The sequence below is a fragment of the Ambystoma mexicanum genome, chromosome 4q, assembly GCF_040938575.1.
Source record: "Ambystoma mexicanum isolate Mex_15411 chromosome 4q, UKY_AmexF1_1, whole genome shotgun sequence".
Classification (NCBI taxonomy): Eukaryota; Metazoa; Chordata; class Amphibia; order Caudata; family Ambystomatidae; genus Ambystoma; species Ambystoma mexicanum.
Window position 1 is genome coordinate 124651069 of NC_090928.1, and position 23562 is coordinate 124674630.

The 23562-nt window shown below is 47.0% G+C and overlaps 1 protein-coding gene and 1 non-coding gene across 2 annotated transcripts in view; both read left to right on the plus strand.

Moving 5' to 3' along the window:
• The window catches only part of WDR64 (WD repeat domain 64), a 1979698-nt gene that overhangs the window by 226352 nt on the left and 1729784 nt on the right, over positions 1-23562 (plus strand). The window lies entirely within an intron of this gene.
• LOC138468659 (U6 spliceosomal RNA) lies at positions 17301-17410 on the plus strand. Its single transcript, XR_011268405.1, has one exon. It is a non-coding gene; the product is annotated as a U6 spliceosomal RNA (small nuclear RNA).

A 23562-nucleotide genomic window follows, 5' to 3' on the forward strand; every position in this document is an offset into this window, starting at 1 on the left:
CTCCATGTTTGGCAACCATGGAGCTATTTACTCCATGGAATACCGGCATGGTGAATGGAGTAATTACCGGTCCATTCCAAGGTTGGATGGACCGGTAATTCCCCATTCACCATAGGCCTTCCCCATCCCCATTTCTGCCCCCATAGGGCTCAATGGGAATGGGGAAGGAGGTAATTATGGCACCGTAAATTACGGTGCCGTAATTTACTCCAAGGTCACTTTGCGGGTCCTGTAATTTACTCCTGCTAAAAGCAGGAGGTAAAGAGGGACCCGCAAAGGGAACTCGGAATACGGAGGTAAGGGATTACCGCCATCGGTGCCCTTACAGGCGCCAGTAATCCCTTACCTCCAACCTCGGAATGACCCCCATTGTGTCCTAACTTCCTATTTTTGAAAAATCGCAAAATCAGCAATCTCCCGAAATCGCCTATACTGATAGCACAAGACCAGATCCGCTCCACCCCTGTTCAGCGCGCATGGGTGGGGTGGGTCAAATTTCACCATCGCCAGTAAACCCCAGACTGGTATGCCAAACTTGTGTCCTAACTTCCTGTTTTTGAATAGGTTGCAAAATTGTCATGCCGACCTCAGCGCCAAAACTTCAGCCCACCAACTGTTGTGGGACTGGAGCCAACAATCGCTAAATTGTCAGTATCCCGAAATCGCCCATATTGACAGCATAGGGCCGGACCTCACACTGTGATCCAAATAGGAGTGGTTGGTCAAATTGCACTATCGCCAGTACACCCCAGACTGGTATGCCGACCATGGGCCAAATGTTCAGCCTGCCAACTGTTATGGGCCTGGAGTCAACGCCGAACATACAAACACACATTCCCAAATATATATTTAGATTATGTAGAATATGTTATGGTCTACTGCTGCATTACAAAGGTCTTGAAGCTCTTCTAGTTTAAAACTGTTATGGAGAATAGGGTTGGATCATTATGCGATACAAAAGTAAATATAACAGGTATGCATTTTGTAGATGTGCTGAGCTTACAGCACAGATACTTAAAACAGGAGGCAGTAGCACATCAGAAAGCATTGCATGTTTTTTTTATTTTCTCTTTATTGTGACAGCGATAACCAGCAATGGTGCTTTAACCAGTAATGTTCCGAAATTATACCTTACAAAATGCTCATGGAACATAAACACAGAGAAAAGGCGGTCGTCCTTCCAGATTTTACATTGAAAAAATGTCAATGAAAAAATAGGTATTTCAGTTTCTAGAGCTACATTTGATTCTGATCCTGAGAAGGCATATCCTTTAAAAAAAATCACATGCTTTCAGGCAATTTCCTTTGATGAATAAGTCTTTAGCTCACCATGAAGCAAAATATGGTAATTCAACAGCACATGTTTTTCTTATGGTCCACTACCACGGACCTGCTACCGATCTCTGCCTTAATGCCAGTAAGACAGAGATCCTTCTCATTGGGACCCCGGCCGCCTCCTTCCCTCCTACTCTCTGGCTGCCCTCCATGGGCCCCCTCCCCTCACCCTCTTGTGAGGCAAAAAACCTTGGTGTCATCTTCAACGCCTCTCTCTCCTTCTCTCCTTACATCACAGACCTTGTCAGGAAAGCCCAATTTCAGCTGTACCTCCTCAGAGGCATTCTCCCTTTCCTCACCTTCCCCCTGAAACTCAATGCTCCAGAGCTCTGGTCCTCTCTAGGCTGGACTACTGCAAAAGCCGCTTCTTCAATCTGCCTAAATCCTCCCTTCGCCTAATTCAGCTAGTCCAGAATAGGACTGCAAGACTTATTTTTGCCCTCATGCCCAGGGACCGCATCTCTCCAGCCCTAAAATCACTCCACTGGCTCTCGGGTGCTGCGAGGATCAAATTCAAGACCCTCTGCATCATCCAAAAGGCTTTCTGCGGCCTGGGACCCCACTACATCCCTGTCACACAATACATTCTTCAAAGGGATACTTGTTTAGAATCATCAAATTAAATTGTTACAATATCGTAAAGAAATGGATTGCCTTTAAAAACTGGAAAGGAAAGTATGTGCTGAAAATCAGCAGCTGGGTACTAGCAGAATTAACAGAATAACTGTAAATCAGTGTGAAATACTGTTGGATCATTTCTTCATTGTAACACCTGCGTTATGACATGGAACAGTTGCAAACGTATTCGTGCTGGCAGCAGCAGAGAGCAAAAATTCAATTACACAGTAAAGCATTTTGTTGTCAAATTAAATTGAAAATAAAATACGACTTTCATCAAATTAGTCCAACAGACACGGATTCAGAGTCCTGGCTAGCTGTGACTAAGCGACATTGAAAGTCAACTCTGAATGACCTGACCAGCTGATCTATTTTCTGGGAGCACAGCTGCGGTACTACTCAGTTTTAGGCTTTTACCTTAGAACAAATTATAGCAAAAATAATATAGCTACACATTTGTCAGATGTTGCATGTGGGGTGGAGCTTTAGTTTGCTTTGAGCAGGATTTGCTGCTGCATGCACAGGATGCTGCAGAAAGATATTGGGCCTCATTACACGGATGGCGGTAAGGGTTTACCGGTACCAGTATTTTACCGGTACCGGTAAATCCTTACCGCCTTACTACGAGGTCCCTTTGCGGGTTGGGGAAACGCCTGCTTTTTGCAGGCGTTAAAAACCAACCCGCAAAGGGACTAGGGAGCTAATTACGGTACCGCAATTTGCGGTACCGTAATTAGCGCCTTCCCCATTCCCATAGAGCCTTATGGGGCAAAAATGGGAATGGGAATGGGGAAGGGCAATGGTGGAAGGGGGAATTACCGCCCCGCCAACCTTGGAATAGGGCGGTAATTCCCCTTTCCACCAAGGCGGTGCCGGTATTTTACCGGCATGAACCATGGCACTAATAGCGCCATGGTTCACCGCCATCCGTGTAATGAGGCCCATTGACATTTAAATGACCAGTGCCATGAGCATTTGTTGGGTGGGCAATGCCTTGAGTGTTTGTTTGGTGACTGGGTCTAGGCTCCAAATTTGGGTCCCTTTGCAGCTGGATCCATTGGACCAATGGTACTTAAACCCTGTGTACACCTGACATCTGGGCCTACTTCATTATCTGCTTCCTGCTATCTTGAATCACTGAGGAATCAGCACCAGAAATTAATATTCCCTCCTTTGTACATTCGTTGAATCCTGTTGACATCGTACAGGTATCTTTTCTTCCAACCTGGACTGCGACCGCTATATCCATTATCAGTGTCTTGTGCCATAAAGTAGCTCCTTGCAAACTGTTTTTCCTTCTTTCGGGGCCCTCTTTCACCTGATCTGGGGTCATCTGCTGACCTATAATCAGGGTAACTTCATGCCAGGTTGAACAGCCAACTAGGTCTGAGTGGGATGTTTTGTAACTCCTCTGTCTGGCCCAGGAAGCTTGCAGAGGAGAGCTCCGGGAACCAACCTTCAAAGACACAAAACCGTAACATAGGTCAGCCTCACACTACAATGTTACATTCCAGAGGGCCTTGGAAGCTGTACGTATGGGAAGGGGCAGGTTTAGATTAGCTGGAAGGGACATAGGTGTTGGGATGTAAATGAGCCTTCCCACCCCCCTAGGCGCTTCCAAATAAGACAAAACCCATATGAGGCAATGTAACCTATACGGGGGGAGCAGTATGCATTACCAGGTATCATGTAAAGATCTTGCAGCGCACAGAAGAAGGTGCTTAGCACTAGAAATGCCCACCACCCACGATGCCTTTTTATATTGGGCCCAAACAGGAAAGGCTGCAGACTCACGTCACTCACGTTCCTAGGTCACACAGCCCAATTTCTACACAACATGCTTGCTCTGCTTGAGCCCTGTTCCCACGGAAGTCCATTTCCCTCTCGTCCCTTCGGTGTTGCGTATATTTTTATTATTATTTAGTATCGCCTCAAGGAATGTGCCCGGCAAAAAGTGTGAGACAGCACCAGGTTCCGTGTATCTCCATTAACCTCCCAACAGGCTTCTAACCCACACACAGCCAGCCCAGAACCAGCCGCACACCACCAACTCGACCCCCACACCTTTAAATTCTTGATAAGCACTCAACCCCGTTGTCCTAACCTCAATAAAATGCCCACTACAGAGCTAAAGGCTACACGACTGTAACATGAGGTACCGGGAAGGGTACATCAAAGATCAATCCCCAGGGGGGAGACATTAGGTGCAGGAACTGCGGTATCAATGAAGCCCTTAGTGTATGGGTCAGTACGACTGTATTTTATCCTCCCCTCTCCCTGTCACCCCTTTCCTGTGCCGCCTAGGTGCCTGCAATAATGAATGGTCTGTTTTAGTTGTTTAGTTTAGCCAGAAACATTGTGTTTTATATATGCTCTAACCTTCACCGTGAGGATGAGCCCAACTGGCCTCCATGTATCAAGATCGACGGGGAAGAACCAGCCAATTACTGCCTGGCATCCCCTATGGAGCAGGCCCATGTGTAGGGTGTAGGGTGCCTCCAATCAGTGGCACCAACTCATCCAATATGTGAATGACGATTTCTGTGTTTATAAACCCATGTTTGCGAATGTAAGACCAGAGCGCTCTCGAGCAGCAGAGTTCTTTGCAGGCATTTGTATTCTGTACAAGTAAACCTTGTTATCCTTGTAAAGCTATCTCCTGGCTTATTTCCCTAGTAGGTTGTATTTACTATGGAATGTGCATATAGAAGGCCTTGCCTTCAAAGGGTTTGGCCATCTTGTTTTGTTTTGGAGGATCTCTCTCCTTCCTGTCCCCTACGTCAGAGCAAAGCACTTTGGGTATAATACAAGAATGCAAGGGTCACTGGCTAAGGAGTCAGGGTTTGAACCCCGTACAACAGGCTTGCTGTTGTCCAATCCTCTGTGCCCAGTTGCCTTAATAAGGAAGGGATCTCCCACTCCTTACTCGATTAATCTTGGGCTGCTAAGGACTGAATTATTTGTTTGGACCCATTTGGGAGAACAGTCCTTTCCAAATCCCTCTGACATTAGTGAAAGGCGGTGGTCCAAGGCAGAGACAAGCTCTGTCCCCCAACCATAGCCAAGGAACATTGGGGGTGGCTGCTGTTGGACCAAGACTTACACTCTCTGCCAGTGGAACTGGTTCACAGGCTCCTCACTGGAGGGGAAGAACTCCTACAAGTGCCAGCTAGCCTCCCCAGACTGGAAGTCAAGGGGACAATTACCTAACTTGTCCCAGAACCCCTGGATTCGGACTTGCAGCATCAGAGAAGCAAAAGCTGCTAGATTGCTGTACTCCACCACTTAGAACTATCCTCGAGCTGAGCTTGAGCCTTCTGCATTCGAACACATTTGACAGTTCAGCACCTACAGTGGTGTCTTTGGCACTCTCTTTGAATCTCAAACTGCTATGTTGCTGCATCTAACCAGTTTGCCACCACATCATACCTGCAGAGGTGTCATCTGCTCTGGCTCGAACAAGAAAGCTCAATACTGCAAAGTTTTCAAACCACCACTTTTTTTAAAGGCACCTCGAACTGCAAGGAACTTTGCATCAAACTAAATCAAACCAATGCGGACCTCGACTCAAACCATTGGAAGCATTGTTTTGTCTAACTACACAACCCAGCGGTACCCATTGCATTGATCCAGCTACACCATCAAAACTAACCTGCTGGACTTTTTTAACTGCACCACTGAAATGCTCTATCGAACCATCCAGAGAGTCACATCGTTCATCACAACTAGCCACATTTGAAAGCGGTTCAACCCGCATTCACAGTGATGTCGGAAGGCCATGCAAGAATCAGGTACTTTGAAGAATCTGGACTATTCGTCACTTCTTCCCGGAATGGAGCCAGCCCCTTTGAGGCAAAGAAGGTGAGCCCGCTCAGCAAGACCCTCCCTAGGGGTCTGGGCAAGTGGGACCTCAGTGGGAGTGACTCCCCTCTTGGGGACAAGAAGTGCCATTCGTGCAAGTAACTCCCTGTCCAGAACACATCTGCCTACATGGGAATCAGAAAGACTGTTGTTACTTTTATTTTGAATTCTCCTGGTAGTGACATTTCTTCTATCACTTTGCCTTCAGGTAATGCTGGATGCCACCTGAACTCCTTGAAAAGGCATTCAAGTGATTGGGCCAGGCAGAAGTCATGGAGAGAGGTCAGCCTCAAGCCTCTTCTTTTGTTATTTTTTCTTCAGTGGTAGGGCCAGTTAACTAATAGTATTTGGAAAAGGACTATTTCTCTTTCTTGCACTTTAACAAGCATCCTTAATTTTAGTTTGGTAAGCAGGGAACCTGCCTTATAGTGGTAGGGCTGCATAGGCATTTTATTATTAAGTAAATCATACTGAACACATCACAAAGTAGTCCGACTGCTTCTTCTGGTTCACCATACATGGTGTCGGAAGCGGGATGTAGACCAGCTGATATAAACTGGGGACCCCTGATATTTAAGAAGTTGACAGGGAATGCCCAAGCCTCTACTCTGGCAACTCCCCAGTTCATTAGCTTTGATGTATATAGTATAGAGAACATTTAATCGCACCGAATGAAAGGCAATTAATACCAATAGGTCTAAAGCATTGCCCCTCCACTGGAATTTACATCAGACTAACAACTAATTCTGGACTTGTCTGGTGAGATGCATTAGAGGTTACAGCTGGCGTGATAGACCCCAACTATTGGGGGGAGGTGAAAGAAATCATACATAACCATGCGACTGTATCGAGTGTTGCCTTGTAGAACTCACCGGAAAATTACAAAAGTAATCAAAAGGGAGTATACAACGGAGCAAGAAGTCACTCCATTGGATGCAGGGCCCTAGACGAAACTGGGACAGCAAATTCAAACAGATTGTGGAACAGAACTGCACGAAAAGGCGCTGTCAAATAAACGGCCCTACACTAAATACTTTTATAGAAAACAAAATAATTAGCATTTGTGATCTTGCAACATGAAAAAATCTCCCCACACAAGTTTGATTGGACATTGCACCTTGAACCCATATAGAAAAGCATACTTTGCAAGCAATGATTGGGTTCACAGACCTTCCCGAACCGCTATCAATACATTCTATGGGGCAATTTGAAACTGCTGTGTTTCTTGCTGGATCCATTAGAAAATCGCATTTCATAAATGATTTTGAATTATAAAATGGTCATGTATTCATTACTTGCTGGCAGAACCGGTGAGCTCTAATCTGTTGACCTCGGAAAGTAACAACCACTGTGTTCTTGATGCAGCGCTGGCCTAGGTTGTAAACTCAGCACTAATTCACCAGCTGCAGCAGCTTTTCCGCGAACAACATGCTCAGACACGTTTAAAGCAGAAGCAAGCTTTTAGGGCCTATTTATCACATTCCATTATGCCACTACTCATGATTATACTTACTTGTGCCCCAGCATTTATGGATTAGTTTTATTAAGCTTTTAATTTCACATATATCAGAAAGAGCCCCCTCCCCTGTTACAGTGCTACTCTCGCAGATGACAAGTACATTCCATCATACTGCGCTGAACTTGCATTTTTATTACAGGACTATCGCCTATCTTGTTAAAGAGGGGGAAGCCGTAGCACAACGGACCCTTGAAAAAACCCTCAACCCATTACCCCAAGAGGTAGCCACCTTAACTGAATCAGAAAGAGGGTCACTGGGATTTCGAGAAGCTGACCTCATTAGAGAGCAGTGGAGTAACTTTGCTGAGAATGTTGGTGGGGACATGACCTCTGAAGAAAAGGTGCCCCAGCCAAATGAATGGGGACAAAATGGTGTGCCATGAAAGTTGGTGGGGACAAACACCCCTGCCCCCCCCCTAAAATTACGCCCATATTAGAGAGGAAACCAGTACAAGGGAGGGTGAGGACATCTCCCCATTACCAATCTTGCATTTGCACAAAGGAATGATCCAGGCATAACAGAGGCCTTTGTGAGGGTAACCTTGGATGAATAAGGACGTAGTCTAGCTGGTCCCTTCTTCCTTATCAAAAAAGTGTTACTCTATCGAGGTAATGTTGGGAAGCATGGTGTGAGAAACCTAGGGGTATTTTCCCATGTAGACCCTGAGAATCCTCTATTCAAGTGGCAAGGGGAGGGCCAGCACTCTTGGATCCCAACCCTGGGGTTGGACGAGCAAGGAAGGATCACCTGAGTAGGGGGGTCTGAGTTGTTGCCATTGGGATACCCCAGGTGAGGCACGGTATCCCGAGGGGGCGGTAGGCGAGGAAGAGGAGGTCCCAGAAGCCATTGTGGGCTATGCAGGTTCCATTGTTCCTGATCCAAGAGGGAGACAAGGGTGTCACACCGGAACAAAACCCGGCAAGGGGGTGGGTAAGATAACACATGATTCTATCCCTAACACCTATTTGTCTTCCCCTACTCTAGAACTTAGGAATTACTATAAAAATGGTACTCTCATAGAGACGGACAAGTGCGGGAGGATCACCTGAGTGGAGGGTCACAGGGATTGGGTGGAGACTACCCGAGGGTGACAAAGGATATTCCCCCTTTCCCTATTATACACCAACCCACTCACCCTCTGCCTTAATGGGGTATTTCCAATCACACCCCATCTCCCCCTCCCCATTTCCAATAAGTACTGGGACGAGGAAGAGGTGGTTGGGAGCAATGAGGATTACTCATAGAAATAACGTAGGCATACAAAGTGAGACCTACCATGTAATACCTTTGAATTGTCCCACTAATAGAGTCAGGCACTTTATTTTGACTATTCACATCTGACTCCAATTGAATCTTTTCACCAGTATAAAAGGTGTGGTTCTGCCCAAAAGGAGTATGAGCTAGCTGGAGTTGCTGACGGGACCCGGAGAGCCAAGGAGCAGGAAGCTGCAGTGGGAGAGACCTGGAGAGTCCAGAGGAGAGCAGCATGCCGAAACGCTGGCCTGGTGTGTTTGAGGGGTAGAGGTGTGGCTAGGGAGGCTTGTCTCCAGAGAGCAAGAGGGAGGCAGACTGCAACCTGCTGGTGAGACCCTGACCTCCCGTATCCCGAGGAGACCGCTCGCCAGTGGCACGCTTCCCGATGAGTTTCGTGAAAGTGAAGATAGAAACACGGGTGCGTGCGGGTGGCTGGAAGGTGAGTGGAGGCATACACGATTTGTAAACAGCACAAAGGTAAAGAAAGCAGAAAGAAAGAGAGACAGTAAAGAAAGCGGAAAGCAAGAGAAAGAAAACATAAAGAAAGATACACTAGTGGTGCGGAAGTGAAGAGACAAAAGAGGAAAGTGAACTGTAAAGAATATAGGGGAAAAGGGCGCAAAAAACCGAACAGACGGAAAGTGAGAAAGCAAGAGAATGCCAAGAGAGGGTGCAAGCGACCTGAAACAGAAAATAGGGTGCAAGCTACCAAAAGGCTAAACAGGGAAAGTGCAAGAGGAACGACAAAGAGAAAGAAAGGTGCAAGGGTTCACAACCAAAGGAACAGAGTAACAGAGTATGCCAGGGGCACGATAAAGACAAGAGCAGTGTGCAAGAGGCACACTAAAGTGAGAAGAGGGCGCAGGTGTGCACAGCAAAAGGAAAGAAAGGTGAAAGAGAAGAAAAACTAGAGTGGAAAGGGCAAAGGAGGGAAAGTGCCAGAAAAAAATTACAGAGTACAAAGAGAGGGGTCAGAAGTCAAAGTGGTTGTGCAGGGGAAGAGCCAAAGCCTGGCGTTTTTGACAGGCTCTGACAGTACCCCATGGAAAGAAATGTGTGTTAAAACGGCACATCCTGACAAGGTGGACTTTTGCATGAAACCAGAGGGGCCTATGCTTGGGGAAGGGAACCGTAAGAGGCCCACTAAAGACTTTGTTGAACGTTGTGAAGAGAAGCCTCCATTTGAAGAAGTGAACCCTGAGAGGCCTAACAAGAACTGTACAGAGAAAGGGAGAAAGGTATATCCTGATAGGAGAACTTTGTTTGTTTGAAGGTAAAAGGGCCCTACGCTTGGGGAAGGGAACCCTGCGAGGCCCATAAGGACATTGTGAACTTTACAGGATAGGCCTAGAGCTGGGGAAGTGAACTCTGGGAGGCCTGAATGGAATTGTGAATCCTCAGTTGAGTTGTAAATTAAGAAACTGTGAATCCTTTGGACCCTGAAAGGCCTGGAAAGAACAGTGATTTTTTAGCCAGAAGGCTCCGAGCTTGGGGAAGGTAAACCCAAGAGATCCAGAGACAAGAGGCCCACACCATCTAATGTAGTCAAAAACCTGGGAGTTCTACTGGACAACGCACTTACACTGGAACCACAAGTAAACACAATAATAAAAAAAAATGCTTCTTCCTCCTTCACTCAACAAAAAGAATCCTACCATTCCTGTTCTTCACCCACAAAACACTGACAATCGTCGCCCTCTTCATGTCAAGAATTGGCTACACCAACAGCCTCTACCTCAGAATGCCGGAACACCTACTGAAGAAACTACAAAGCATCCAAAATGCTGCGGCTAGACTCCTCAAACTATTCAGAAGAGATCACATCACACCAGCCCTAAAAATGCTACATTGGCTTCCAATCAAACAACGTATCACGTTCAAAACCATGTGCATAACACACAGGGAAATCAGTGGCCAGGGAGCAGAATTCCTACAAAAGAAAATAACCGTCCACAAGCCGACGAGACTCCTTAGATCAAGCAATGAAATCCGATTGGAACCAAAGCCGTATGCCAGGAAAAAACTTGGGGGTGCCTCTTTCTCCCACCTGGAGGCTAAAACCTGGAACAACCTCAGGAAAAAACTTGGGGACGCCTCTTTCTCCCACCTGGAGGCTAAAACCTGGAACAACCTCCCGAAAGAAAGAAATACCAAAGACCACTACTAAAAACCTAGCTCTTCAACACCTTGGAAGCAGATGGAAACAACTGAAATAATAAAAAACATAAATACAAAGAGAACCAGTTCACAGAACCCATGACGCCACAGCTAACACCTAGAACCGACAGAGAGGGCAAGGCCCACAAGAACAGGAGATACAATGCTAGGCGGAACCGACCACGAGCAACAACCCAATCAGGACAGAACAACAGCTAACAAGGCTAACACAAACAGGCACAACTACCAACCTTACCCACTACCAATCATCCACCCTGACAGACATGACTACATGAATCATGGGTAAACCCAACGCAATCATGCATCCACACTATTCAACTTCTACCTCATGCTCACAAGACAACCATCCTCTCACCAAACCCACCTTTTAAGCTAACACACCAGCCAAATGAGATTAGCTTGCATCACTTTTAGACAGGATTGTGAACATCAGCCTGTGCCACACATAGATATAGTTGTGAATATTGAATTTAGCTACTTCTAGGCAGGATTGTGAATGTTAGCCAGTGCCACACTTAGATATAATTGTTGAATATTAGATTGTGTCACATCTAGACAGGACAATTAATATTAGCCAATGCCACATTTAGTTATAATTCTGAATATTAGTTTATGTCACATCTAGATAGGATTGTGAATATTAGGCAGTGCAACATTTAGATATAATTGTGAATATTAGCTTGCATCACATCCAGACAGGATTGTGAATATTAGCCATTGCTGTATTTAGATAGAAATGTAGAGATATCCACGTGCCACATCTAGAAAGAATTTGACACTTAGCATATACCACATCTAGATATCGAGGCCAATAAGCAACCCACTAACAATCTCACCCTTCTGCATACACCTCTCAAACTCTAACCAAATACAACCACACCACTAAAGCACAGCAAACAGCACATACTTCACTACACCGCAACATCTAAACAAATCACACATACCTCTGCACAACAGAACATTACGTCTACCAACCGAAAGAGCGCACCTAAGTTCAGCGAATGGTGCTAACCGAACTGAAGCCGCCAACAGCACATCACTGCTCTCTTGTCCTTTCCTATTCGATCGTACTAACTCACCCCAACCTCTTTCTTTTGCAGATCTGCCAGAGCACCAGGGGATCACTCCGGTGGTGATAGTGCATGGTACAAATATCCTTTAATATTAACATTAACATTGTGAATTGTATTGACTTACAGCAATAGCCCTACCTGGAAGGTTCCAAGAGAAACCCTTTTGAATTGAACTATTTTGAACAGGCAGAACTATACTTATTGGTAAGACTACCTGTGGTTTACATTTACATTTCCTTTTTAACCACCATTTTTCCTTTAAGAAGAGCTCACCATCACATTTGATTTAAGATTGAGGGTAAGCAAAAAAGGTTTGGGCACAGACAAATTTTGATTTTGGACTTACGGACCTTGATGGCCCTTAGAAGCATCAGTTGAGGGAACATTCCCCTTAGAGTTAGAGCCAGGTAGGCATTACACCAACCCCACAAAGTTTGATAATAAAGGTTTTCAAACTGTTACTTTTGAGTCTGTGGGCCTCAATACGAGTCCGGCGGTAACCGCGGCGGTAAAATCACCTGGTTACCGCCGGACTCGTATTACCATTCCGCCTCTGTGACTCCCGGAATTACCAGGGCGTTACAGCCCCGGTGTCCCAGGAGTCACGGAGGCGGAATGGTGTTAATCCCCATTCCCATTGAGACCTATAGGACTCAATGGGAATGGGGAAGTGGAAACACCGGCACCATCTCGTGATGGTGCTGGTGTTTCCACGTCCGCCTGCAGGCAGGAGGTGTTCAACCTGCCAGGTCAGACCTGGCAGGAAGATCACCTCCCGCCTGCAGGACTCGGGATCAGGCGGTCCGGAATTAACAGTGGCGGTGGGTTTACCGCCACTGTTAATTCCGGACCGCCCGACCCGTAATGAGGCCCTGTGTCTCTCTTGATACCATGCATGTCTCAAACCGGTCTCAAATTAACACAATTGATAATACCCACAGTCATCGGAGGATAGTGTTGGAGCTGGACCATTCCCATCTAACAGCCGCACCTCATGGAATAGGGAACACCCAAAGCCAGGCAGCACCCCATTTCTACTTGCCCAGAGTCCTCGCAGATGTAAAGAACCATGTCTCTACCTGTGAAATTTGTCAAAATAACACAGCCACTTCAGGTCTCCAGGCCCCATTACAACCCCTTCCCATCATCGCAGTACACTTTTCCTGCATAGCGATTGGCATACTAGGCCCTCTTGAAACATCTAAGTTGGGAAATAAATTCATTCTCAAGTTGACTGTGCTACTCGGTATCCCGAAGCATGTCCTCTTAGACATAATATGAGTCAACAAATACTTGAACATCTACCTCCTTTCTTTTCATGAATCCCAAAGGAAATCCTCAAGGATCAAGGTACCACTTTTATACCTAAAATCATGCAGACTGTAAAAGAAATACTGCACATTAAAACCCCACGTACCTCCGTGTATCACCCAAAGACAGATGGCCTTGTGGAAATGTTTAACCAAACCTTAAAAAGAATACTCCTCAAGCTTGTAGAGGCCGATGGTAGAAATTATGATGTTATTATTCCCTGGGCTCTCTTTGCGGTTAAGAAAAAACCTTAGGTGTCTCTAGGGTATCCCCCTTTTGGGTTATATAGGTGAGAACCCGAGACATAGTGGATATGTTAAAAGAGACATGGGATGAGAGAGAAGAAGCCACCCTACCCAATTCCCAGACAGCCCAAAAGCTAAAATCCTGTATGGCTGCTGTTAGGTAAATCGTGAAAACATCAGTTTGGTAGGGCCCAAGAACATCAAAAGATCCTACATGAAAGACAAGTGGTAGCCCGATGTTGGGGAATCCGTCTCAGTTCACCTTCCCACCTCAGCAAACAAAATGTTCTCTAAATGGTACAGACCCTGTACAATTTTTGAGAGCTAAGGTCCCTTGAATGATGTAGTGGCCCAACCAGATAGATGTGATAAGACACAAATATATCATGTGAACTTGTTGAAAGTCGGCAAGTCGATCCTGTAGAGGAGACTACTGTAACAATGGTCACCATCCATACCGACCAATGCCAAGAACACCAGTTGTTCCCTAACAATCTACCACTCTCCCAACAAGAAGATCTTCATGATCTATTAAACCAATTCCCAGAGCTCATCTCTCAACAACCAGGTAGACTGCAGAATTGTTTTCACTATATATGGACACAAGCTAGCCAAATAGTAAATTTAAAAACATACCGGATCCCGGAAGCAAGAAGGAAAATTAACAAAACGGAACTCAACAAAATGCTCTAGGCCAAAACCATTAAGGCCTCGGAGATCCCATGGTCTTCCCCCATCGTTTTAGTAGTCAAACCAGACAAGACTCGGAGGATCTGTATAGATTTCATGAAGCTGTACTCCATTTCTACGTTCGATAATTATCCCATGCCATGAATTAATGAGCTCATTGAGAAGCTGTGGCTTAGAAAGGGTTGTATAGTATAACCAACAGACGCCCTACGATGGCAAAACAACACAGGGAAAGTGGTAATGCCACTTTCATTAATGTACACAGAACTGACACAACTACATGTGGTGTGTGTGAGGTCCTGTGCTCTAACAATGGCCCTCACTTCGCCAATGAGATGTTTCAGCACATTACAACTCTGCTGGAAATCCAACACAAATGTTCCTGTGCTTATCACCCACAAGCTAACGGCTTGTGTGAACGCCTCAACGACTTGCTTAAAGAAGCTATAGCCAAGACTTAAAACAGTCTTAACAAGAGTTGGCTGCATTGCTTACCCCCAGCGCTGTTCGCACTGCTCAATAAGCTCGGATCCGACCACCATTTATGCCCACACGAGTTGGTAACAGGACGGCGCATGCAAATTCCTCTGGCTCCTCCCACTAGAGCAGTCAAAGATGCTGAGAGTGTAGCAAATGTATTGGATTAGGAAATGTATTAATATACGACTTCCTTGATTGCTAATGCCTCTTTTATTTCTTGCCAGCTGCAAAGACACAGGAGGGGCCTGAAGCCAGCGAAGATAGTGACAATGTTCAAAGCCAAGGGGACTTACTTAAGCAGCCACTCGTATACACAGGAGACCTGGCTCATCTAAGAAATGTTTGTATATATTAGGACGCACCCAGGCTCACGGGTCCCCACACCATTGAAGCAGTGACTGAGAGAGCTGTTAAGTTAATTGGAAAAAGTGTTTGGAATCATTTAGGGGACCTCAAGCCCTACTAAGCTGTGGCCTCACCTGGCAATGACATAGACAGGGCCAACAATGCTCAGCAAGAAGAGCAAAGGGACAATTTGAAAGCAGTACCGCTGAGCAGAGGACACCCAATGGTTACTCGCTGACGGACAGCAGGGTTAGGGCAAGGACTACCTACACATCCAGAGGGAGGGTACACTGTCTGTTTATTATTTCTCTTTCCACACACATTTGTCATGAAAGTGCAACTGTTTTGATTGCATTTCTTATGTGCTGCCCACTGATCCTCAACCTGATACTTTCCAAAGCCAATTTGTCCAATTCATTAGAAGATCCAGCAGGTCTCGAGCACGTCCTCTGAATGTGTACTATCAGGTTTTCATAGCATATCTGGCCCAGGTTTACCCACAACTAAAAGGCGGAAGCCCAGCCATCCTTTCAGTCTTAAGAGACGCTAGAATTAAGGCTGTGTGGGAACAACTATTCACCTTTGCTATCTATGACAGATTATGTGATTAATGAGGCTTGAACTACTACAACTCTAACACAATGGGCCTCATTATAACTCAGGCGGTCCGGAAACAACGGTGGCTGTAAACCCGCTGCCACCGTTGTTTCCGGACCGCCTGATCCCAACTCCTGCAGGCGGGAGGTGATGTTCCCGCCAGGTCTGACCTGGCGGGTTTAACACCGCCCGCCTGCAGGCGGACGAGGAAACACCGGCAGCATTACGAGATGCTGCCGGTGTTTCCATGATCCCCATTCCCATCGAGTCCCATAGGACTCGATGGGAATGGGGATTAACACCATTCTGCCTCTGTGATTCCCGGAAAACCAGGGTTGTAATGCCCCGGTAATTCCGGGAATCACGGAGGCGGAATGGTAATACGAGTCTGGCGGTAACCAGGCGGCTTTACCGCCGTGGTTACCGCCAGACTCGTAATGAGGCCCAATAACTCTCATTTTTGCGCATTTCAGGCGGGTAACTGATATCTTCAAGCTGCACCATGATCCAAGCAGCACAGGTAATGGAAGGAGTTATTAAAACATGCTTATCTTGTCTTGTCTCTTATTTCCAAGTGTAATTTTTACATGACTGTTTTGGCGAATATCCTTTGTAGCCAGTGATACCACTGTATCCTCTACTAACATTACCCCAACTTCAGCAGGTGGAACGACCATGTCACAGTAAACAGAGGTGAGCACAGTGCTGATACAGACATGGGAGGGGTGGACCTATATCTCACTGATACAGCCCGAGTGTCTAACAATATGTGGTACAGACACATGACCAAAGTAGGTAAAGAAACCACTGAGGAGAGCTGCTCTGTCTGCTCATTAATCCCCTATGCCATGATTGCCTCCAGGACATTTATAGCAACTGAAATACCAGCAGCAAGAACGCAATGCCTCATGTACCTATCCAAGGTTACAACCCGAGGAAGATTCCAAGGAAAAACAGGCAACATTCCCCTATAAAGACAGTTATATAAAGACTCTTGGAATGATGAACAATGACCGGCAATTAGACCAAGCTATCCAATACATAACTGATGGTCCACAGAAAGGAGATACAAAAATAATAACACTGCAGGAATTACAGTGCCTAGAGAGGGGGGGTCAAGGAAATAGGAGGAGAACCAGGATGCTGGGAAAGACCACATATGCTTGTGTATTGTCAAGTATACACGGCAGAAGGATGAAAAAATGAAGTAGTAGGAAGCAAAGCCTACAACCTGGTACAAGCACCAGTAAACACAGTCCAAGGAGAGAATGATAAGTGCCTGAAAGAATGGGATGTGAGCACCAAATTGCTCACCTGGGTCGACAATGAAGCTGGGCTAATGCCCATAATACCACTGAAGAAACCAGCATTATGTTACCAGAATGAAGGTGCAGTTAAGGTTGGTGATAACAGAGTGTAGGTACACAGAGAAGCATCCAGCAATGAAGTTTGGCACAGCAGTATTAATGGACCACTATTGGGTGTGAGGATCCAAGGCATATGAGAAGCTGCCACCCGACTGGAGAGGGGTTTGCACGTTGGTGCACATCAATATGCCAGCACTGGTAGTACCACAAAAGGACGTGAAGATAGACAACTACCCTAGAATGGATACTAACAAGAGAAAGAAGAGGTCGATAGAAGGGGAAGAAAAGGTAAGAAAGAAACGGTCAGCAGAAGTGAGCAGAGTGAAAAGAGACAACTATTTCTCATTGGAATCAGAAACATCACTGGGCCATGTAAAATCTGAGCATTGGTTGTTCAGCAGGACAGAGATATTTTTTGTATCTGTAGTTCCAGCTGTCCAGACATATGGAACGCTTCACGAATTTGCATGTCCAGAAGATTAGCATGGCCGCTGCGCAAGGATGACACGCAAATTCGTGAAGCGTTCCATATTTTTACGTTGTTAAAATTGTGAATTGACTGATTTGTGCAATGCTCAATCATAATTGAATGTTTTTGGAGTGTGCAAGAATACAGCTCTGAGCTCTCTTCAGTTGTATGCAACATTTATATTGATTCATTTTGTACACACTGAGATTGTACAGTGTGACTGATTTGTATTGTTTACATTTTACCTCTGTTACACAAATATACGTGTTGTCCACCCACATGGTATATGATCTTGGTGGCTCTTGATTCTATGTCAAGACGGAGGCGAGCATTATGCTTCATCTTCTTATTTATTTGCTCTCCAGCAGTTTCAACACAACAAATAAAATGTCCATCTATACGATGGCACAAACACATTTTTTTTTTTTTTTTCTTTTTCAAAAACTTCATTTCCCATCAGCCTAGGCCCTGAACCCAGTGTCCTGGTCATGTGACCTAGTCCTTCCTCTTCCTGTAAACCTCCTCTTCTTTTCCTGCTCTCCAAAGAGATAAGTACCCTTTCACTTAGCTGCGCATTTCTGTCAGCTTTTTGTCTTGGGTTATCAGTTGTAGCGATGATATATAGCGTTTTTGTCATGACCTATCATTAGGGCAGCGCGCAGGAGACGCGCAGCGTAGGGAGGATTCGACAATCCTTTACTTTAATTAGTTTTTAGCCTGGCCCCGTGCTGCAGTATCAGCACCTCAGGGGCCGGCCTAGGACACCACACTCGCGCCGACAGTGAGGGAGCGAGACCCCCACCTTCGTGAGGGAGGCGCGAGAAACAGAGTTAACGCCCATCGCGGGCGACGCCGGAGGAGATACGTCTTTTCCCCAGCTCCCCCGCGGAGGCGGGGCTTCGCCGAGGAACAGACCGGTGATCTTTACCGGAGAGCGCTCATTCGAGCGAATTGGTGAACTCAGTGCCTACACTGAAAAAAGTAAAGAAGCTGCTTTGCAGTCAGGTGCAGCCTCTAGATAAAGAGTGAGAAGTGGACGTGCCCCTACACCTTTTCAGGTACTATCAGGCACCTACCAGCACGTATCATGGCCGATTTTGAGTGGAGTGAGGAGGAGCAAGAAGCCACGTACTCGGAAGACCTGGCTCAGAGCTTCAAGGACGTGCTGGGTAATTCACTCATAGAGGCAGTGGCTCTAGGAGTCAGACCCCTGCAGGACCGCCTGCTAACTATCGAGACTGTCCTAAGCCAAAAGGACAGAAGCACCGAACCATCGACAAGCACGTCCACCAGGGCCACGCCAGAGAGCCCTCAGGGGTGTACGAAGGCCCGGAAGAGCGCGAACTCTTCTGACCCCCCGGGCCAACCTGAAGGGGCGAATCCAAAGGCCCCGGAGGCATCCGACGCTTTCAATAGGCTCAGAGAAGCCTTTATGGCCAAGTCAGAGGTGCCGAGCCTCATGACCCCCTACCCAGGGGAAGAGAATATGGGAGACACAGGAGAGGAGGCCCCTCGAGAAGAGGAATTCGCAGAATCTCCGACATCCTCGCAGGAGGAGGAAGATAAAGACGGAGACGAAGGGAGCCTGCCGCCTCCGAAAAAGAGACTGAGAAAACTGAATCACCTAGAAGTGGAAACCTCAGACATGTTCCAACCCGAGGAGATTAGGAACCCGAGATCTTCGGAATGGGTGCCCTCCCCGAGAGTGGCACGATACATGACGCAGAGGCTGCGCAATGCCTTAGACAAGGAAGTGAGGCAAAGAATGAGGGCGGAATGCCCCAGACCGGAACTCCCAGGGAAGGTAGCAGAAGCGCCAGAATTAGACCCTAAAATGCTAGCGTTTGTGGCAAAATCGAATAGAGACCCTAGGAAAGGGATCGACCGCTCCTGGAGGAGTTGCCAGGAGAAAGTCCTGGATCTAGCAGGCCCATTAGCCAAGATCATGGACCTGGCAGAGAGAGCGAAAGACACAGGCGAAGAAATTGACCCGGATGTATTAGCGAACTGGGCCCAAAGAGCCGTATGCCTATTGGGTAACGCGAACTGCGCCATATCCTCAGAGCGTAGGAGGGGACTGCTTCTGAAGATAGATCAAAAGCTAGGAGACCTGTCCTCCTACGAAGCAGGAGAGGCCGCGCAAGGACTGCTGTTCGGCGAAACCTTCGGAAAGGAGATGGGGAGGTTCGTAGGGACCTACACCTCATTGGAGAAGGCGCAAGCCTCCATTCGAAAGATCTTCCCCGGAAGGGTTTTTGGAGGGACCGGTCGCTACAGAGGCCGAGCGTCCGGTCGTTATCAGTCAGCCAGAAGGCCTCAATCGAACAGAGCGCAATATTGGGAAGATAAGAAGCCAGACACCTTCTTCCAACCCAGAGGCCGTTTCCCCAGAGGAAGACGAGGCAGAGGACAGGGAAGAGGTCAATACGTTCCCACAGGTGAGAGTATCCGCTTACCCTGCAGTAGGGGGGAGGACAGCGATGTACTGGGAGAACTGGCGCGCGCTTTCCTGCGACGCTTGGGTGCTTCAGTCAGTCAGAGGCCTACACATACAATTCACTCAGACCCCAGTCCAATACAGAACCCCCAGGTTGATAGTGACAGCGCGAACAGAAGCAGCCCTGTTGCGAACAGAACTTCAGAGTTTAGCGGAGAAACGGGCCATCGAGCCTTGCGTAGCTCCGAAATTTATAAGCAATATGTTCCTGGTCCACAGGAAAGAGAAAGTGAGGCCAGTAATAAATCTGAAGGACTTGAACGAGTGGGTAGTTTACAACCACTTCAAGATGGAAGGGACCCACCAACTGCGAGACACGCTCAGACAGGGCGACTGGCTCACGAGGATAGACCTGAAGGACGCGTATCTCACGATCCCAGTAGATCAAGAATACCGACCCTTCCTGGCCTTCAACTGGGACGGGCGATTATGGCAGTTCGCCACGATGCCTTTCGGGCTAGCGTCCGCTCCCTGGGCTTTTACGAAAATGATGAGACCAGTAGCAGCAGCAATCAGAGAGAAGGGCATTCGGATCATCATCTACCTAGACGATATCCTAATAATGGCAAGCAGCGAAGAAGCGCTGCGATATCAGACCAGATGGGTAGCGAATCTATTAACCTCTTTGGGATTCTTAGTGAACCAAGAGAAATCAGAAACCGTGCCAGCCAGGAGGATAGAATTCCTAGGTTTCATTATAGATACCAGGTCGGCGACCCTGGAGCTGCCGAACAGGAAGATCAGAGATATTCGAAGGGAGATAAGGACCTGCCTCGCCAGACCGACCACATCGCTGCGAACAATCGCAAGAATTGTGGGCCTGCTGGCGGCGTCAATCCAAGCGATATTCCCAGGGCCTCTTCATTACTGAGCGCTCCAGAGGTTGAAAATAAGACACCTACAGCAAGGGCTCGGCTATCACCAGCTAGTCCAGCTAGACCAAGAAGCCCGAACGGAGCTGGAGTGGTGGCTCCAGAACATGGAGGCATGGAACGGCAGAGCCATTTTTGGCAACCGCCCGGACATGGTAATAGAATCGGACGCCAGCAGAGCAGGCTGGGGTGCCCGATGCGGAGAACTGCAAACGGGAGGCAGATGGAGCTCGGAGGAGCTCAAGCTTCACATAAACTGCCTGGAGCTCCTGGCCGGCTTTTTTGCTATCAGAGCCTTCACCAAGGACAGAGTGAACTCTTGTATACTTCTGAAGATGGACAACATCTCAGCAGTCAAATACATAAATCACTTAGGTGGGACGAAGTCCAGATTGCTAGCAGAGATAGCCAAGGACTTCTGGCACTCTTGTCTGGAGTCGGGAACAGCAGTGACGGCAGAATATCTACCAGGAGCCCAGAACGTGGTGGCAGACTGGAACTCCAGACATCTCACAGACACCAGCGACTGGATGCTGCACAGAGCGACATTCCAGCGAATAGAGAAGCTCTGGGGACCGTTTCACGTAGATCTATTCGCGTCAAGACTGAACGCTCAAATGGGCAGGTTTTTCAGCTGGAGGCCGGACCCGGTAGCAGCAGGGACAGATGCTTTTCTGCAAGATTGGAGAGGGCAAACGCTATATGCTTTCCCCCCATTTATAATGATAAGCAGAGTTCTAACAAAAGTCCGCAAGGAGGAAGCCAACCTGATCATAGTAGTACCGATATGGAAGTCCCAAGTCTGGTTTCCGGCGTTAATGGAACTGTTGTCGGACTATCCCCGAGTGTTGCCGCAAGAGGAAGATCTCCTTACGGACCCAGCTGGGTCGTATCACCCTCTGAGAGTGAAGGGGACGATGCCGCTAATGGCGTGCAAGATAGCAGGAGACGTTGGAATCTCCCGGGAATTTCGTCTCAGGCGGCGAGCCTCATCGCAGAGTCATGGGCTCCATCGACTAGAAGGAGCTACGATGCAGCTTGGTACAAGTGGTCAACATGGTGCAAGGCGAGAGGTTTTCATCCCATTTCGGCCCCTCTAGTAGAGATCGTGAATTTCCTGGCAGAACTCCTGCAGGACGGTAAAGCCTACCGTACGATAGGGGTATATCGATCCGCAATATCGACAGGCCATATGCCTATTGAAGGAGTACCAGTGGGTGAGAACGTGGCAGTAATTAGACTCCTGAAGGGGATAAAATATAGAAAGCCTCCGCAACCGAGGTATAAATCGCTATGGGACGTTACAGTAGTGCTTCGACTATTAGCCGACTGGCCCAGTAATAGGTACCTAACACTGGGAAGACTGTCGGAGAAATTAGCGATGCTTCTATGCATGATCTCCTGCAGGAGAGTGGCAGACGTCAGAGCTTTAGAGGTAGACAGATTGATATACGGGCCAGACGGAGTGACTTTTCATCTGGCCAGGAGGACAAAGACAGACTCCTCGTCAATAACGTATCCATATATGCAAGATCATCCTAAATGGTGCGTAGCCGCATGCATAAGAGAATATGTAAATAGAACAGCTGAGCGGAGATCAGCAGGGACAACGCAATTGTTGATAGCGCGCAGGAAACCGCATAAAGGCGTAGCGACAGCCACCATAGCAAGGTGGGTTAGAGAAGTCATGAGTCTAGCAGGGATAGACATGGCAAAGTTTGGAGCACACTCTGTAAGAGGAGCGGGGGCATCCAAAGCACTCTGTCAGGGAGCGACATTGCAGGATATTTTGAAAGCAGCCGATTGGGCGAGTGATAGCACGTTCAGAACGTTTTATTTTAAGCCAATTAATGCACTGGCAGAAGCTATGGTAAGAAGCTTTGAACAAGCATAATGCTCGCCTCCGTCTTGACATAGAATGAAGATTCCCCCTGCTAATAGCGCAGGGAGCTCTTGATTCTATTAAAGACAAGGAGGCGAGCATTAATTTCCCACCCGAGATACACGAGGGAAGAATAAAAGATATGTACGGAGTAAATAACAAGTGCATTTTTTCCTCAGAAATAGGGTGTGTATCCGCCGCCCTAATTTGTACTGTTGTTTTCCCGTCTTAGGAGAAGATCAGAAGAACGGCTGAGTAAGCACGTGAGCTGATCGGGAAACATCGATCGTGATCGCAAGTTGGAGGCGAGATTTCGTTTCACAGTTCTACAGTTCAAAGACCTCCCGGATCAAGTTGCCAGTTCAGGAGATGTTTACAATGTTGGTTGGAATACAGTCAAAGAAGAGGAGGTTTACAGGAAGAGGAAGGACTAGGTCACATGACCAGGACACTGGGTTCAGGGCCTAGGCTGATGGGAAATGAAGTTTTTGAAAAAGAAAAAAGAAAAAAAAAATGGGTTTGTGCCATCGTGTAGATGGACATTTTATTTGTTGTGTTGAAACTGCTGGAGAGCAAATAAATAAGAAGATGAAGCATAATGCTCGCCTCCTTGTCTTTAATAGAATCAAGAGCTCCCTGCGCTATTAGCAGGGGGAATCTTCATTGTACTAGGGCAGGTGGACATTATTTCAGTTGATTTGAACAAAGGTGCATTTAATGAATAAGAAAGAACAGTATATATATTTATATGTATATCTTTTCTGCATAACTAAGAAGAAGAAATTTACCATAGTGGGCTGTGAGTTCCATTCTCTTGGGAGACTCCGTTTCACTATTGTTTCAAAAATACCTGGGACTGTGTCCCAATAGGAGTGCAGCATAGGGCTATCGTGTGGCAACACCCGATGTGTGTTCTGTGTTCATTTTGCTTTGGACCTCGATTGGCCTCGAGGTTAACCCTGCTGCAC